Raw genomic sequence first — 16,197 nt, forward strand, 5'->3', positions numbered from 1 at the left:
ATGGTTTATAGAGAACATACTTAGGGTTGATAGAAGGGAAGTCAGGGGATGGGCTAGATGGGTGATGGGTATTAAGGAATATAGTTGTTGTGATGAGCACTGCATGTTAAATATAAGTGATGAAATAATAAATTCTACTCACTAAGCCAATTACACTGTATGTTAACTAACTAGAATTTTAATTAAAACTTGAAGTAAGTAGGAAAAAAGGAAGTCACAAAGCTGAAGAGTACAATAACTTAACTAAAAAATATACTAGAGGGAATCAACAACAGAATAGGGTAAAGCAGAAGAATGGATCAAGGATCAGTGACCTGGCAGACAAGACAGTGGAACTTGGCCAAAAGCAGCAAAAAGAAATGTTTTTTTAAATGAAAATAACTTAAAGGCCTTATGGGACAACATCAGTTACCTTCACCACTGAATAACAGTCACATTTTGAAGGTCACAGAAAGAGGAGAGCTAAAGGGATAGAAAACTTATTTGGAGAAATAATGGCTGAAAACCTTCCTACACTTGGGAGGAAAACTACCCATACAGATTCAGGAAGCCCAGGGAGTTCCAAGTAAAAGTCTAAGCCCAAGAGATCTCTGGCAACACATAGGAATTAAAATGTTAAATTAAACTGTTAAACTGTTAAAACCTAAAGATAGACTCATGGGAAATGGTGGAGTAGGAAGATCCTGAGCTCATCTCCCATGGAAACACGAAGGCTGGATCTACATATAAAGCAACTCTCTGAGAATGACCTGAATACTAGCATAATGGCTATTATACAACTAAAGATATCTGTAAAAGACTTGTCAAAAGAGTAAGAAAGACAGGGACATAGTTAGATTGGAAAACAAACTCCCCCCCCCCTCAGTGCAGTAATGCAGAAGTTGGGGGGGATATCAAGGTACCAGGGTTCTCACTGATATGTGAGGGGGGAGGGAGGGGTTAAGCCCCATATTGGGCATCCTTTGCCCCAGGGATCAGCACCAGGAAGTTGAATCCCTATAATATCTAGCTTTTCAAATCAGTGGGGCTTAACTGTTTGAGGGCTAGAGGGCTATGGAGAATGGAGACTCTGTTTTTAAAGGGCCTGTGTACAGTTTCACTTACTTGGAGACCCAGCATAGAGACAGCAGTTTGAAAAGTGCCTGGAACATACATGAAGGAGATTGACTAATTTTAGTGCCTGTGCCAGAGGGGCAGGGATCTGTAGGAAATTTCTCCAGCCAGAGAAGCACTGGAGGGCACCATTTTCTTGCTTTCCTTTAGCTGTCAGATACTTACTCTGACACTCTCCATCACCCTTGCTAGCAAACACTCATTTCACCTTCAGGTTCCCCTGTAGCCTGACATATATATCCCTGCAGGCATCCTTCCATTGGTTACCATCCTACCACATCTTGGCAGGCAGCCTCAGTCAGGACCAGTGCCCCACTAGAAGCACCTTCAACCCTCCCACTCCCACCCAGGGGGAAGCCTTGGCTGGGATTGACACTACTCCATAGTGACTCATGCCCCATAGAATAGGGGACAGCCCTGCCCACCAGCATGGCTGCAACAGTTGTCGCTAGGCTTTACAGCAGCCACCCTGGGGATTAACTGCACCTACCAGCATGCCTGCAGCAACCACAGCCAGGCCTCTTAGCCAACCAGGCTGGAGGCTGACTCTACCCCTCCACTGTGCCCATAGCAGTAACAGTCAGGCATTACAGCCAGTCCCACCCACTAGTGTGCTCCTAGCATTCATGACCCAGGCACAACAGGGGGGTACATGCAGCCACACAGAGGATACCCCTGAACCACCTGGTTCTAGTGACTGGGAAGCTTGTGTTTCTGGGCCCCAAAAGATACTTTCTACATAAGGCCACTACCTTCAAGACAGAAATGTAGCTGACCTTACTAATATATAAAAACAGACACAGAGAATCAGACAAATTGAACAGAGGAATATGTTCTGAATGAAACAATAAGACAAAACCTCAAAAAGAGCTAAACAAAAAGGAGTTAAGCAATCTGCCTAATGGAGTTCAAAGTAATAGTCACAAAGATGATCACTAAACTGGAAAGAAAAATGCATGAACTCACTGAGAAATTTCATTAAAAAGATAGAACTACAAAAAAGATTTAGAACTGAAGAATACTGTACTGGGGAATCAGCAGCAGATCAGAGGATGCAGAACAGATCAGTAAGCTGCAGGACAGGGTAGTGGAAATCATTCAAGCTGAATGGCAAGAAGAAAAAAGAATTTAAAATATGAGGATACATGGGGGTGTCTGGGTGGCTCAATGAGTTAAGCATCTGGCTTTGCCTCAGGTCATCATCTCACAGTTTATGAGTTCAAGCCCCACATTGGGCTCTCTGCTGTCAGCACAGAGCCTGCTTCAGATCCACTGTCTCCCTCTCTTTCTGCTCCTCTCCTGCACTCATGTATGCGTTCTCTCTCAAAACTAAATAAACATTAAAAAAAAAAACAAAAAAACCAAAAATACCCAGGATAAGTGAAGGAGCCTCTAGGACAACATCAAGCATACTAAATTCAAAGGAGAAGAGAGAGAAGAGGCAGAAAACTTACTTGAAGAAATAATAGCTGAAAACTTACAAATCTGGGGAAGCAAACAGACATCCAGGTCCATGGAACACAGAGAGCCCCAAGGAAGATGAACCTGAAGAGGTTCACACCAAAACACATAGTAATTAAAATGGCAAATGTTAAAGGTAGGAACTTCAAACCAGCAAGAGAAAAGCAGTTAGTTATATACAACAGAATACCCATAAGACTGTCAACTAATTTCTCAGCAGAAAGTTTGTAGACCAAAAGGGAGTGACATGATATATTCAAGCATGAAAGAAAACAACTTACAGCTAACAATACTCTACCCAGCTAGGTTATTACTCAGAATTGAAGGAAACCCTAAAGAGTTTCCCAGATAAACAAAGGTTAAAGGAGTTTACCACCACTAAATCAGCCTTATGAGAAATGTTAAAGGGAACTCCTTAAATGGAAGGAAAAGGCCATAACTAGAAGAAAATTAGGAAAACATTTCACAGGTAAAACAAACATAGTAAAAAGTAGTGAGTTAATCACTTATAAAGCAAGTATAGAGATTAAAACAGAAAAGGATTATAATCAGTTATATTTATAAAAATTAGCCAAGGGATACACAAAATAAAAAGATGTAAAACATGACATCATATTTGTAAAATGTGTAGGTGGGAGAAAAATTTAGTGCTTTTAGAATGTGTTCACATGTAAGTGACCATCCATGTAATATAGACTGCTATATATGTAAGATTGTTATATATGAACTCATTGGTAACCAGAAATCAAAAACTAATACTGACAAAATAGAAAAGAATCCAAGTATAACACTAAAAAATGCCTTCAAACCACAAGTAGAGCAAGAGGAGAAGAAGAAAGGAACAGAGAATTGCAAAAACAACCAGGAAGCAGTTAACAAAATGGGAATAAGAATATGCCTGCTAATAATAAATGTAAATGTAAGTGGACTAAATGTTGCAATCAAAAGTCCCATTCAAGGTGGCTGAATGGATGAAAAATCAAGATCTGTCTATATGCAACCTACAAGAGATTCATTTTAGATATAGGGATACATAGTGAAAGGATGGAAAAAGATGTTTCGTACAAATGGAAACCAAAAGAAAGCAGAGAGGGCTATACTCAGACAAAACAGACTTTAAAACAGAATGAAAAAAGACAAGGACATTAAATAATGGTAAATGGAACAGTGTAGCAGGAAGTTACAATATTTGTAAATATTTATGCATGCAACATAGGAGCACCTAAGTATATAAAACAAATATTAACAGACCTAAAAGTAGAGATTGACAGCAATACAATAATAGTAGTGGACTTTAATACCTTACTTATATCATTACATGGATCATCCAGAAAAAAAGTCCATAAGGAAGCATTGTCCTTAAACAACACATTAGACCAGATATATTTATTAGATAAACACAGAACATTCCATCCAAAAGTAGCAGAATACACATTCTTCTCAAGAGCATGTGGAACATATTTCAGTATAGATCATATTTCAGACCATGAAAAAGTCTCAGTTTAAGAAGATTGAAGTAATACCAAGCACTTTTTATACCACAATGGTATGAAACTAGAAATAAATCACAAAATGAAAATTGAGAAAAGCACAAATATATGGAGATTAGACAACACACTACTGAACAGCCAGTGAATCTGTGAGGAAATCAAAAGATAAATTAAAAAATACCTTGAGAGAAATGAAAATGAAGCATAGCAAAATCTGTGGGATTCAGGAAAAGCTGTTCTTTTTTTTTTTTTTTTAAAGAAATTTATTGTCAATTTGGTTTCCATACAACACCCAGTGCTCATCCCTGGAAAAGCAGTTCTAAGAGGGAAGTTCATAGTGATACAAGCCTACCTTAAGAAGTAAGAAAAATCCCAAATAAACAATCTAACTTTATACCCAAAGGAACTAGATAAAGGGGAACAAATGAAGCTCAGAGTTGGTAGAAGGAATGAAATAATAAAGATTGGACTGCAAAAAAGAAAATATAGACTAAAAGGAAAAGGAAAAGATCAATGAAACTAAGAACTGGTTATTTCAAAAAATAAATGAAATTGATAATCCTTTAGGCAGACTCATCAAGGAAGAAAAAAAGAGAAATAAATAAAATCAGAAATGAAAGAAGGGAAGTAACAACTGATACCAAAGATAATACAAAAGATTATAAGAGACTGCTATGAACAATTCTGTTCCAACAGATTGGACATCCTGAAAGAAATGGATAAAATTCCTAGAAATATAGAATCTATTAGGAATGAATCATGAAGAAATAGAAAATCCGAATAGACCATTTAGTAACAAGGAGTTTGAATCCATAATCAAAAACCTCCCAACCAACAAAATTCCAGGACGAGTTGTACCTCAAACTCTTCCAAAAAAATTGAAGAGTGGAGAATGTTTCCGGGTTAATTTCATGAGGCCAGTATTACCCTAATACCAAAACCAGAGAAGCATACCACAAAAAAAAAAAAAGAAAAGAAAAGAAAAGAAAATTACAGGCCAATACCCTGATGAACACATATGAAAAAAAAAATTTCAACAAAATGTTAGCAAACCTAACTCAACAAAGCATTAAAAAGATCATACACCATGATCAAATGGCGTTTACTGAAGGGATATAAGGATGGTTCAACATCCTCAAATCAGTCAATATGATCTACCATGTGTAACAAATTAAGGATAAAAATCATGACCATCTCAACAGATGCAGAAAAAGGATTTAACAAATTTCAAAATCCATTTATGATAAAAACTCTCAACAAAGCAAGTATGGAGGGAATGTACCTCAACATAATAAAGGCCATGTATGACAAACCAAAAGGTAACATCATACTCAACAATGAGAAGCTAAGAGTTTTTTCTCAAATATCAGGAAGAAGACAAGAGTGCCCACTCTCACCACTTCTACTCAGCATAGTATTAGTTAGGTAGTTAGGCAAGAAAAAGATATAAAAGGCATCCAAATTAGAAAGAAGTAAAGTTGTCATTATTTGTGGATAAAATTTTATATATAGAAAACCCTAAAGATTCCACCAAAAAGCTGTTAGAACTAAGAAACAACTTCAGTAAACTTGCAGGATACAAAATCAGTATACAAAAATCTGCTGTTTTTGTGCACTAACAAAAAGAAATTAAGAAACCAATCTCATTTACAATTGCATCAAAAATGATAAAATACCTGGGAATAAATTTAACTGAGGCAGTGGAAGACCTTTACATTGGAAAGTACAAGATACTGATGAAAGAAACAGAAGAAGACACAAGTAAATGGAAAGGATTGTATGTTCATAGATTGAAAGAATTGGTATTGTTTAAATGTCTGTATTATCCAAAGCAATTTATAGGTTTCAGTGCAATCCTTATCAAAATCGCAGTCACATTTTTCATAGAAATAGAATGAACATTTCTGAAATTTGTTTTTTTTTCTTAATATATGAAGTTTATTGTCAGATTGGTTTCCATACAACACCCAGTGCTCATCCCAAAAGATGCCCTCCTCAATACCCATCACCCACCCTCACCTCCCTCCCACCCCCCATCAACCCTCAGTTTGTTCTCAGTTTTTAAGAGTCTCTTATGCTTTGGCTTTCTCCCACTCTAACCTTTTTTTTTTTATTTTCCCTTCCCCTCCCCCATGGGTTTCTCAGGATTCACATAAGAGTGAAACATATGGTATCTGTCTTTCTCTGTGTGGCTTATTTCACTTAGCATCACACTCTCCAGGTCCATCCACATTGCTACAAAGGGCCATATTTCATTCTTTCTCATTGCCACGTAGTACTCCATTGTGTATATAAACCACAATTTCTTTATCCATTCATCAGTTGATGGACATTTAGGCTCTTTCCATAATTTGGCTTTTGTTGAGAGTGCTGCTATAAACATTGGGGTACAAGTGCCCCTATGCATCAGTACTCCTGTATTCCTTGGGTAAATTCCTAGCAGTGCTACTGCTGGGTCATAGGGTAGGTTTACTTTTAATTTTTTGAGGAACCTCCACACTGTTTTCCAGAGCGGCTGCACCAGTTTGCATTCCCACGAACAGTGCAAGAGGGTTCCCGTTTCTCCACATCCTCTCCAGCATCTATAGTGTCCTGATTTGTTCATTTTAGCCACTCTGACTGGTGTGGGGTGATATCTGAGTGTGGTTTTGATTTGTATTTCCCTGATGAGGAGCGACGTTGAGCATCTTTTCATGTGCCTGTTGGCCATCTGGATGTCTTCTTTAGAGAAGTGTCTATTCATGTTTTCTGCCCATTTCTTCCCTGGATTACTTGTTTTTTGGGTGTGGAGTTTGGTGAGCTCTTTTTAGATTTTGGATACTAGCCCTTTGTCTGATATGTCATTTGCAAATACCTTTTCCCATTCCATTGGTTGCTTTTTAGTTTTGTGGATTGTTTCCTTTGCTGTGCAGAAGGTTTTTATCTTCATGAGGTCCCAATAGTTCATTTTTTGCTTTTAATTCCCTTGCATTTGGGGATGGGTCAAGTAAGAAATTGCTGCGGCTGAGGTGAGAGAGGTCTTTTCCTGCTTTCTCCTCTAGGGTTTTGATGGTCCTGTCTCACATTCAGGTCCTTTATCCATTTTGAGTTTGTTTTTGTGAATGGTGTAAGAAAGTGGTCTAGTTTCATTCTTCTGCATGTTGCTGTCCAGTTCTCCCAGCACCATTTGTTAAAGAGGCTGTCTTTTTTCCATTGGATATTCTTTCCTGCTTTGTCAAAGATTAGTTGACCATACGTTTGTGGGTCTAGTTCTGGGGTTTCTATTCTATTCCATTGGTCTATGTGTCTGTTTTTGTGCCAATACCATGCTGTCTTGATGATTACAGCTTTGTAGTAGAGACTAAAGTCTGGGATTGTGATGCCTCCTGCTTTAGTCTTCTTCAAAATTACTTTGGCTATTCAGGGCCTTTTGTGGTTCCATAAGAATTTTAGGATTGCTTGATCTAGCTTCGAGAAGAATGATGGTGCAATTTTGATTAGGATTGCATTGAATGTGTAGCTAGCTTTGGGTAGTATTGACATTTTAACAATATTTATTCTTCCAACCCATGAGCACAGAATGTTTTTCCATTTCTTTATATCTTCTTCAATTTCCTTCATAAGTTTTCTATAGTTTTCAGCATACAGGTATTTTACATGTTTGGTTAGGTTTATTCCTAGGTATTTTATGCTTCTTGGTGCAGTTGTGAATGGGATCAGTTTTCTTTATTTGTCTTTCTGTTGCTTCATTATTATTCATTATTATTCCGTTATTCATTATTCATTATTCTGTCGCTTCATTATTATAAGAATGCAGCTGATTTCTATACATTGATTTTGTATCCTGCAACTTTGCTGAATTCATGTATCAGTTCTAGCAGACTTTTGGTGGAGTCTGTCGGATTTTCCACGTATAATATGTCATCTGAAAAAAGTGAAAGCTTGACTTCATCTTTGCCAATTTTGATGGCTTTGATTTCCTTTTGTTGTCTGATTGCTGATGCTAGAACTTCCAAGACTATGTTAAACAACAGCGGTGAGAGTGGGCATCCCTGTCGTGTTCCTGATCTCAGGGAAAGAGCCCTCAGTTTTTCCCCATTGAGGATGATATTAGCTGTGGGCTTTTCATAAATGGCTTTTATGATGCTTAAGTATGTTCCTTCTATCCCGACTTTCTCGAGGGTTTTTATTAAGAAAGAATGCTGAATTTTGTCAAATGCTTTTTCTGCATCAATTGACAGGATCATATGGTTCTTTCTTTTCTTTTATTAATGTGATGTATCACATTGATTGATTTGCGAATGTTGAACCAGCTCTGCAGCCGAGGAATGAATCCCACTTGATCATGGTGAATAATTCTTTTTATATGCTGTTGAATTCGACTTGCTAGTATGTTATTGAGAATTTTTGCTTCCATATTCATCAGGGATATTGGCCTCTGGTTCTCTTTTTTTACTGGGTCTCTGTCTGGTTTAGGAATCAAAGTAATACTGGCTTCATAGAATGAGTCTGGAAGTTTTCCTTCTCTTTCTATTTTTTGGAACTGCTTGAGATGGATGGGTATTATCTCTGCTTTAAATGTCTGGTAGAACTCCCCTGGGAAGCCATCTGGTCCTGATTCTTATTTGTTGGGAGATTTTTTTTTTTAATTTTTTTTTTTTTTTTTAACGTTTATTTATTTTTGGGACAGAGAGAGAGCATGAACGGGGGAGGGGCAGAGAGAGAGGGAGACACAGAATCGGAAACAGGCTCCAGGCTCTGAGCCATCAGCCCAGAGCCTGACGCGGGGCTCGAACTCACGGACCGCGAGATCGTGACCTGGCTGAAGTCGGACGCTTAACCGACTGCGCCACCCAGGCGCCCCTTGTTGGGAGATTTTTGATAACTGGTTCAATTTCTTCACTGGTTATGGGTCTATTCAAGCTTTCTATTTCCTCCTGTTTGAGTTTTGGAAGTGTGTGGGTGTTTAGGAATTTGTCCATTTCTTCCAGGTTGTCCAGTTTGTTGGCATATAATTTTTCATAGTATTCCCTGATAATTGCTTGTATTTCTGAGGGATTGGTTGTAATAATTCCATTTTCATTCATGATTTTACCTATTTGGGTCATCTCCCTTTTCTTTTTGAGAAGCCTGGCTAGAGGTTTATCAGTTTTGTGTATTTTTACAAAAAAATAACTCTTGGTTTCATTGATCTGCTCTATAGTTTTTTTAGATTCTATATTGTTTATTTCTGCTCTGATCTTTATTATTTCTCTTCTTCTGCTGGGTTTGGGGTCTCTTTGCTGTTCTGCTTCTATTTCCTTTAGGTGTGCTGTTAGATTTTGTATTTGGGATTTTTCATGTTTCTTGAGATAGGCCTGGATGCAATGTATTTTCCTCTCAGGACTGCCTTCGCTGCATCCCAAAGCATTTGGATTGTTGTATTTTCATTTTCGTTTGTTTCCATATATTTTTTAATTTCTTCTCTAATTGTCTGGTTGACCCATTCATTCTTTAGTAGGGTGTTCTTTAACCTCCAGTGCTTTTGGAAGTTTTCCAGACTTTTTCCTGTGGTTGATTTCAAGCTTCATAGCATTGTGGTCTGAAAGTATGCATGGTATGATCTCAATTCTTGTATACTTATGAAGGGCTGTTTTGTGACCCAATATATGATCTATCTTGGAGAATGTTCCGTGTGCACTCGAGAAGAAAGTATATTCTGTTGCTTTGGGATGCAGAGTTCTAAATATATCTGTCAAGTCCATCTGATCCAATGTCTCATTCAGGGCCCTTGTTTCTTTATTGACTGTGTGTCTAGATGATCTATCCATTGTTGTAAGTGGAGTATTAAAGTCCCCTGCAATTACCACATTCTTATCAATAAGGTTGCTTATGTTTGTGATTAATTGTTTTATATATTTGGGGGCTCCCGTATTTGGCGCATAGACATTTATAATTGTTAGCTCTTCCTGATGGATAGACCCTGTAATTATGTTATAATGCCCTTCTTCATCTCTTGTTACAGCCTTTAATTTAAAGTCTAGTTTGTCTGATATAAGTATGGCTACTCCAGCTTTCTTTTGACTTCCAGTAGCATGATGGATAGTTCTCCATCCCCTCACTTTCAATCTGAAGGTGTCCTCAGGTCTAAAATGAGTCTCTTGTAGACAGCAAATAGATGGGTCTTGTTTTTTTTATCCATTGTGATACCCTGTGTCTTTTGGTTGGAGCATTTAGTCCATTTACATTCAGTGTTATTATAGAAAGATAGGGGTTTAGAGTCATTGTGATGTCTGTAGGTTTCATGCTTGTAGTGATGTCTCTGGTACTTGGTCTCACAGGATAGGATCCCCCTTAGGATCTCTTGTACGGCTGGTTTAGTGGTGATGAATTCCTTCAGTTTTTGTTTGTTTGGGAAGACCTTTATCTCTCCTTCTATTCTGAATGACAGTTTTGCTGGATAAAGGATTCTTGGCTGCATATTTTTTCTGTTCAGCACATTGAAGATTTCCTGCCATTCCTTTCTGGCCTGCCAAGTTTCAGTAGAGAGATCCATCACGAGTCTTATTGGTCTCCCTTTATATGTTAGAGCGTGTTCATCCCTAGCTGCTTTCAGAATTTTCTCTTTATCCTTGTATTTTGCCAGTTTCACTATGATATGTCATGCAGAAGATCGATTCAGGTTACGTCTGAAGGGAGTTCTCTGTGCCTCTTGGATTTCAATGCCTTTTTCCTTCCCCAGATCAGGGAAGTTCTCAGCTATAATTTCTTCCAGTACACCTTCAGCACCTTTCCCTCTCTCTTCCTCCTCTGGAATACCAATTATGCATAGATTATTTCTGTTTAGTGCATCACTTCGTTCTCTAATTTTCCCCTCATACTCCTGGATATTTTTATCTCTCTTTTTTTTTCTCCGCTTCCTCATTTTCCATAATTTTATCTTCTAGTTCACCTCTTCTCTCCTCTGCCTCTTCAATCTGAGTTGTGGTCACCTCCACTTTATTTTGCAGCTCATTTATAGCATTTTTTTTTAGCTCCTCCTGGCTGTTTCTTTGTCCCTTGATCTCTGTAGCAATAGATTCTCTGCTGTCCTTTATACTGTTTTAAAGCCCAGCAATTAATTTTATGACTATTATTTTAAATTCACTTTCTGTTATAGTGTTTAAATAGTTTCTGGTCAGTTCGTTAGCTGTCGCTACTTCCTGGAGTTTCTTTTGAGGGGAATTCTTCCATTTCATCATTTTGGATAGTCCCTGGAGTGGTGTGGAACTGCAGGGCACTTCCCCTGTGCTGTCTTAAATAACTTGCGTTTGTGGGCGGGGCCACAGTGAGACCTGATGTCTGCCCCCAGCCCACCGCTGGGGCCACAGTCAGACTGGTGTGTACCTTCTCTTCCCCTCTCCTCTTTCCCTTAGTGCGGGATTCACTGTGAGGTGGTGTGGCCCCTGCCTGGGCTACTTGCACACTGCCAGGCTTGTGGTGCCGGGGATCTGGCATATTAGCTGGGGTGGATCGGCAAGGTGTACAGGGGTGGGAGGGGCAGGCTCAACTCGCTTTTCCTTTGGAGATCCACTTGGGGAGGGGCCCTGTGTCACCGAGAGGGAGGCAGACCTGTCCGAAGGATGGATCCACAGAAGCACAGTGTTGGGTGTTTGTGCACTGCCAGCAAGTTCCCTGACAGGAACTGGTTCCCTTTGGGATTTTGGTGGGGATGAGAGAGGGAGATGGCACTGGCAAACGCCTTTGTTCCCCGCCAAGCTGAGCTCTGTCGTCCGAGGTTCAACAACTCTCCCTCCCATTGTCCTGTAGTCCTCCCGCTCTCCGAGCAGAGCTGTTAACTTAAAAACTTCCAGATGGTAAGTCCCGCTTGTTGTCAAAACACATTCCGTCTGGCCCCTCTGCTTTTGCAAGGCAGACTCGGGGGCTCTGCTTTGCCAGCAGGCTGCCCCTCTGCCCCAGCTCCGAGAGCTCCCCAGCTCCAGTCCGTGGGGCGTGCACCGCCTCTCTGCCCTTCCTACCCTCCTCCATGGGCCTCTTGTCTACACTTGGCTCCGGAGAGTCCGTCCTGCCAGTCTTCTGGTGGTTTTCTAGGTTATTTAGGCAGGTGTGGGTGGAATCTAAGTGATCAGCAGGACGCGGTGAGCCCAGAGTCCTCCTCCGCCGCCACCTTCTCCGAATATTTCTGAAATTTGTATGGAACCACAAAAAATCCTGAGTAGCCAAAGGAGTCTTGAGAAACAGGAACAAAGCTGAAGGCTTCACATTTCAAACTATATTACAAAGGTATGACCATCAAAACAGTATGATATTGGCATAAAAGCAGATACCTAGATTGCTGCAATGGAATAGACAGCACAGAAATAAACCTGCATATATATGGTCAATTAATTTATCCCCAAGGAGGCAAGAATATCAATGGAGAAAGCACAATGCCTTCAATAAATGGTTTGGAAAAACTGGACCAGTATCTTATTCTGTATACAAAAATTAATTCAGTATGGATTAAAGACTTGAATGCAAGATTTGAAATCATAAAACTACTAGAAGAAAACATAGGCAGTTAAGTTCCCTGAGATCAGTCTTAGTGATGGTTTTTGTTTTTGTTTTTGTTTTTGTTTTGCATCTTACTTCAAAAGGTAGGGCAACAAATCAAAAATAAAGGGTACTACATATAACTAAGAAGGTGTTGAACAAGAAAGGAAACTGTCAGTGAAAGGAAAAGGCAGCCTATTGGATATGAGAAGATATTTGGAAAGCGTATATGTAATAAGGGGTTAATATTCAAAGTATGTAAGGAACTCACACAATTCAATAACAAGAAAAAAATCCCATAAAAATGTACATTTTTCCAAAGAAAACATACACATGACCCACTAGCACATGAAAAGATGTCCAGCATCACTAATCATCAGGGAACTGCAAATCAAAACCACAGTGAGATAGCATTGTTAGAATGGCTATTATCAAAAAGGCAAAAAATTTACAAATGTTAGAGCATAGAGAAAAAGGATCTATTTTGCCCTGTTAGTAAGAATGTAAATTTGTATAGCCATTCTGGAAAATAGTGTGTCAGTTCCTCAAAAAACTAAAAATAAAACTGTCGTATAATCTAGCAATTCTACTTCTGGATATCTGAAGAAACTGAAAACACTAATTTGAAAAGATATGATTATTGCAGTATTATTCACAATAACCAAGATACGGAAAGAACCAAAGTGTCCATCTGTGGATGAATGGATAAAGAAGATGTTGTTAAGGGTTGCCTGAGTGGATCAGTTGGTTGAGTGTCCCAATTCTTGATTTTGGCTCCGGTCCTGATCCCAGGATTTTAGTATTGAGCCCTGTGTTGGGCTCCACACTGAGTGTGGAGCCTGCTTAAGATTCTCTCTCTCTCTGCTCTTTCCCTGATCCGCATGTGCTCTTCAAAATAAAAAAAAAAAAAAGAAAAATGTGGTTTATATATATATAACAGACACAATTCAGGCATATGAAAAATGAAATCTTGCCATTTGTGACAACATGGATGAATCTTTATGGTATTATGCTAAGTAAAATAAGTCAGGCAGAGTAAGACGAATACCATATAATTTCATCTATATGTGAAATCTAAAAAGCAAAAGAAAGAACAAAAACAAAACTTATAGATGGAAAGAGTATATTGGTGGTTGCCAGAGTTGGGGTTGGGGGGGCATTGGAGAAGATCAAGAGATATAAACTTTCAGTTATAAAGTAAGTAATTTATGGGTAGCAATGTATAGAATGGTAACTAGAGCAACAGTACTGTATTTCATTTATGTAACTTTATATGGTGACAGGAGGAAACTAGACTTCTAGTAATGATCAATTCACAGTGCATGTAAATATTGAATCATTATGTTGTACACCAGAAATTAATGTTATATGTAAATTATACCTCAATTTTAAAAAAAGGCATTGGTCTAATTCAGTAGTTTCCAAAGTCTAATGTCAATAGCATTAGATATTAGAGAGAACCCCAGGGCAGTTTATTTATGCCTATTTGTGCTTTTTTTGTTATGCTTTCAACATTTCTTTTATGTGTGTTTTATAATGTGCATAATATAGTGCTATATATACTTTGTAAATAAATATATACATATGGTAGAGTATATATGCTTGCAACTTTTTAAGGTAGGAGTACATAATAAAAGTTTTTGAAGACCTTATCTTTGATTAAATCACTCAAGTGTCATTTGAGTATAATGAACCCACTGTGTGCTTATCTTTACCTTCTAGGAACTGAACATTTATTTCAGTTATTTTTACACAGAAAGTCTGTTTCACTGTATCATTTGTACATATAGCAACCAAGTTTCAGGAACTATTTTATAATACCAAACACTGCGGTACTTTGTTCTTGCTGAGAAAATAGTTTAAAACAAATTAGGTTCTCACAATACTCTTTGATCTTTTAGCAGCTTTTGATTCTAGAGATGGGAGTCATTTGTGGATCAGACTATATGATCTGAATTTAGACCCATGTTTTTAATGTTGCTTCAAAGCTTGTGTCATAATACCCCTGCTGGAATCAGATTGGATAACAGCCATATTTTAGCAGCTGAAATTCCAGGGTAAAAGAGAATTGAATTGTGCTCTCTCTTTATTAAACATAGGTAAATAATCTAATTCAGTTTTGGTGATTTCGTATGTGCTTACCAGTCATAGTGATTAGAAAGACAAGCTGCTTCTCCACTCTTTTGATTGTGCCTTCCTTGAGAAATTAACTATCTTGTGAATTTATAGAATAATTCATTCCCAACATATTAGTGACAATCACTAATTGCTTTCTTCACCAAACATTTCATAATAGATAAAGGATTTTTCCATATTTCATTTATTCTTCACTTATTAACGGGAATAAGGTTACTCACCTCATAGAATTGTTGGAAGGATTAAATGAGTAAAAACACTGTCTCACACATAGTAAGGGTTCAGGAAATATTAACCATTGTTCTATGGAAGAATAGTACTAAGTACCAGTGCTCCACTGGATGGCAATGAATAGTGCCTTGAGAGTTGGTGTCTTCCCTAGGTCCTCCTGCTGATGAGCTGTGTGGCTTTATCCCTTTCCTAATTTTTGTTCTTCATTTGTAAAATGATTATAATGACATTCTTTTCAGACACTTATTGATTAAATTAAATTAGAAAATAAGGTGCTTATCACAGTGTCTGGCCCATAGGAACTTTTATTAAACCCTTATGTTATAGTGTAGGAATTGCCAGTATTTTCTCAATTACAAATAGTAAAAATTCTGCTGTTGAGAGAGGTGGTTCAAATACCATTTTAAAGGCACAGGTGCAAACAGGCCCATAGGCATTTTGACTAAATGTGCTTATGTGCTTCTTACTCTGCCTTTCTTGAGGTTCATCAGTGTATCTTTAACCATTTACTGAAAGGAAACTAAGATACTAACTAATACTCATTTGTTGTGATTCAGTTACAGGTTTCTAGATATCTCTTCCCTTTAAATGCCTTATGAACGCTCATTGTTTGATCTTTATTTTAAAGTTTATTTATTTATTTTGAGAGAGTGCTCGAGAGTTGGGGAGGGGCAGAGAGAGAGGGAGAGAGGGAATCCCAAGCAGGCTGTGTACTGTCAGCACAGAGCCAGACTTGGGGCTCAAACCCATGAACCGTGAGATCATGCCATGAGTCGAAATCAAGAGTCAGACTCTTAACTGACTGACCCAGGCACCCCGAAGCACCGTTTATTCTTTTATTTCATTTTCCTTTTTTGGCGAGTTTGGGGCCCTTAAGTTTTAATATTATATCCTGTTTTATCCTTCTTGGAAATGCAGATTGTGTACATCATAGTAGCATTACATTTTACCTAGACTGGATTGGGTTAAATACACTAACTGGTCAGTTTGCTCTGTTATCAGGGATATCCTTAACATTTTTTTAAATGAGAAAATTATTATTGTATTTGTCTTTTTAAATTTTTTTTTTCAACGTTTATTTATTTTTGGGACAGAGAGAGACAGAGCATGAACGGGGGACGGGCAGAGAGAGAGGGAGACACAGAATCGGAAACAGGCTCCAGGCTCTGAGCCATCGGCCTAGAGCCCGACGTGGGGCTCGAACTCACGGACTGCAAGATCGTGACCTGGCTGAAGTCAGACGCTTAACCGACTGCGCCACCCAGGCGCCCCTGTA

The 16,197-nt window shown here is 38.4% G+C and overlaps 1 protein-coding gene across 2 annotated transcripts in view; it reads left to right on the forward strand.

The window, feature by feature from the left end:
* The window catches only part of SMAP1 (small ArfGAP 1), a 202,700-nt gene that overhangs the window by 100,078 nt on the left and 86,425 nt on the right, over positions 1-16,197 (forward strand). The gene's annotated exons all lie outside the window — the stretch shown is intronic.

The sequence above is a fragment of the Prionailurus viverrinus genome, chromosome B2 (assembly GCF_022837055.1).
Source record: "Prionailurus viverrinus isolate Anna chromosome B2, UM_Priviv_1.0, whole genome shotgun sequence".
NCBI lineage: Eukaryota > Metazoa > Chordata > Mammalia > Carnivora > Felidae > Prionailurus > Prionailurus viverrinus.